Genomic DNA, 2,500 nt, shown 5'->3' on the forward strand with positions numbered 1-2,500 from the left:
CGCTGCCAGCTGTGGTTTTAATTACAGAGGCCCTGTGTGTACTCGATGAAGGTTCTGAAAACGTGGTGAGAGTACACTTTGCCTTTCAGCGGCCAGGTGCTCAGCCTATCTCCTTTCTGCTAAAGCAGTCAGACTGAGTCCTGCTCCCGGGGCACTGTTCTCCTCTGTGGTTAAGTGACTACCGAAAGTTTCATTGCTGACGATTTTAGTCAATCATGTGTTGATCTGTTCTTCAGAATTCGCCTCAGACTTGCTGTGACAGCAACATTGCCGCAAAAACAGGATTAGAATGCAGCTTTTCGCCCTAGTCAGCATCAGGGAGGCCTTTCCACCGGTCTTAGCGAGCCGGAGAGCGCAGGAGTGCAGGGTAGCGTGGCCGAGCGGTCCAAGGCGCTGGATTAAGGCTCCAGTCTCTTCGGGGGCGTGGGTTCGAATCCCACCGCTGCCAGTAGATGCTTTTGGAAGACTGCTGTGGCTGCTCAAAGTGATGCTGCGTGAACGTCCAAATTCAGCCGCTTTTACATTCCTTGCAATTCAGCCAAGTCGGTGCTGAAAGCCTGTCACGGCCTCTGCTCCTTCCTTACAGATGCACCGTGTTGAAGCAGGGACGTCAATAGTTTACAATCACAGTGAAGTTACTTCAAAACAGGAAAAATCGCTTGAATAAAATAACAGTGGAAAGCAATAAGTAGGCAAAAGGATGGAAACAGCCAGTTTTACTCATTGAAAAAAATAACAGTGGAAAGCAATAAGTAGGCAAAAGGATGGAAACAGCCAGTTTTACTCATTGAAAAGGGCTTAGTGTGGTAGCGTTGCCTCTATTTCCGGAAGGTGGAAGGTGGAAAAAGGAATGGAAAGAAACTATCAACCTGGTAGCGTGGCCGAGTGGTCTAAGGCGCTGGATTTAGGCTCCAGTCTCTCTGGGGGCGTGGGTTCGAATCCCACCGCTGCCAGCTGTGGTTTTAATTACAGAGGCCCTGTGTGTACTCGATGAAGGTTCTGAAAACGTGGTGAGAGTACACTTTGCCTTTCAGCGGCCAGGTGCTCAGCCTATCTCCTTTCTGCTAAAGCAGTCAGACTGAGTCCTGCTCCCGGGGCACTGTTCTCCTCTGTGGTTAAGTGACTACCGAAAGTTTCATTGCTGACGATTTTAGTCAATCCTGTGTTGATCTGTTCTTCAGAATTCGCCTCAGACTTGCTGTGACAGCAACATTGCCGCAAGCCCTAACCTGCTAGGGATCTGGTTTGTCTTACGAAAAACAGGATTAGAATGCAGCTTTTCGCCCTAGTCAGCATCAGGGAGGCCTTTCCACCGGTCTTAGAGAGCCGGAGAGCGCAGGAGTGCAGGGTAGCGTGGCCGAGCGGTCCAAGGCGCTGGATTAAGGCTCCAGTCTCTTCGGGGGCGTGGGATCGAATCCCACCGCTGCCAGTAGATGCTTTTGGAAGACTGCTGTGGCTGCGCAAAGTGATGCTGCGTGAACGTCCAAATTCAGCCGCTTTTACATTCCTTGCAATTCAGCCAAGTCGGTGCTGAAAGCCTGTCACGGCCTCTGCTCCTTCCTTACAGATGCACCGTGTTGAAGCAGGGACGTCAATAGTTTACAATCACAGTGAAGTTACTTCAAAACAGGAAAAATCGCTTGAATAAAATAACAGTGGAAAGCAATAAGTAGGCAAAAGGATGGAAACAGCCAGTTTTACTCATTGAAAAAAATAACAGTGGAAAGCAATAAGTAGGCAAAAGGATGGAAACAGCCAGTTTTACTCATTGAAAAGGGCTTAGTGTGGTAGCGTTGCCTCTATTTCCGGAAGGTGGAAGGTGGAAAAAGGAATGGAAAGAAACTATCAACCTGGTAGCGTGGCCGAGTGGTCTAAGGCGCTGGATTTAGGCTCCAGTCTCTCTGGGGGCGTGGGTTCGAATCCCACCGCTGCCAGCTGTGGTTTTAATTACAGAGGCCCTGTGTGTACTCGATGAAGGTTCTGAAAACGTGGTGAGAGTACACTTTGCCTTTCAGCAGCCAGGTGCTCAGCCTATCTCCTTTCTGCTAAAGCAGTCAGACTGAGTCCTGCTCCCGGGGCACTGTTCTCCTCTGTGGTTAAGTGACTACCGAAAGTTTCATTGCTGACGATTTTAGTCAATCCTGTGTTGATCTGTTCTTCAGAATTCGCCTCAGACTTGCTGTGACAGCAACATTGCCGCAAGCCCTAACCTGCTAGGGATCAGGTTTGTTTTACGAAAAACAGGATTAGAATGCAGCTTTTCGCCCTAGTCAGCATCAGGGAGGCCTTTCCACCGGTCTTAGCGAGCCGGAGAGCGCAGGAGTGCAGGGTAGCGTGGCCGAGCGGTCCAAGGCGCTGGATTAAGGCTCCAGTCTCTTCGGGGGCGTGGGTTCGAATCCCACCGCTGCCAGTAGATGCTTTTGGAAGACTGCTGTGGCTGCTCAAAGTGATGCTGCGTGAACGTCCAAATTCAGCCGCTTTTACATTCCTTGCAATTCAG

At 50.1% G+C, this 2,500-nt stretch overlaps 1 protein-coding gene and 6 non-coding genes across 9 annotated transcripts in view; all 7 read left to right on the forward strand.

The window, feature by feature from the left end:
• trnal-uag (transfer RNA leucine (anticodon UAG)) overlaps nucleotides 1-8 on the forward strand; it is an 82-nt gene extending 74 nt beyond the window's left edge. Inside the window, exon 1 of the tRNA in view lies at nucleotides 1-8. This exon is cut by the window's left edge and continues 74 nt beyond it. This is a non-coding gene — a tRNA (tRNA-Leu).
• Nucleotides 1-2,500, forward strand: part of LOC127953344 (zinc finger protein 271-like) — an 838,866-nt gene that overhangs the window by 246,390 nt on the left and 589,976 nt on the right. The window lies entirely within an intron of this gene.
• trnal-aag (transfer RNA leucine (anticodon AAG)) lies at nucleotides 367-448 on the forward strand. Its single transcript has one exon. It is a non-coding gene; the product is annotated as a tRNA-Leu (tRNA).
• Nucleotides 872-953, forward strand: trnal-uag (transfer RNA leucine (anticodon UAG)). The gene has a single exon. It is a non-coding gene; the product is annotated as a tRNA-Leu (tRNA).
• Nucleotides 1,348-1,429, forward strand: trnal-aag (transfer RNA leucine (anticodon AAG)). The gene has a single exon. It is a non-coding gene; the product is annotated as a tRNA-Leu (tRNA).
• trnal-uag (transfer RNA leucine (anticodon UAG)) lies at nucleotides 1,853-1,934 on the forward strand. Its single transcript has one exon. It is a non-coding gene; the product is annotated as a tRNA-Leu (tRNA).
• On the forward strand, nucleotides 2,329-2,410 carry trnal-aag (transfer RNA leucine (anticodon AAG)). The gene has a single exon. It is a non-coding gene; the product is annotated as a tRNA-Leu (tRNA).

This window comes from Carassius gibelio, chromosome B3 (genome assembly GCF_023724105.1).
Source record: "Carassius gibelio isolate Cgi1373 ecotype wild population from Czech Republic chromosome B3, carGib1.2-hapl.c, whole genome shotgun sequence".
Taxonomy (NCBI): Eukaryota; Metazoa; Chordata; class Actinopteri; order Cypriniformes; family Cyprinidae; genus Carassius; species Carassius gibelio.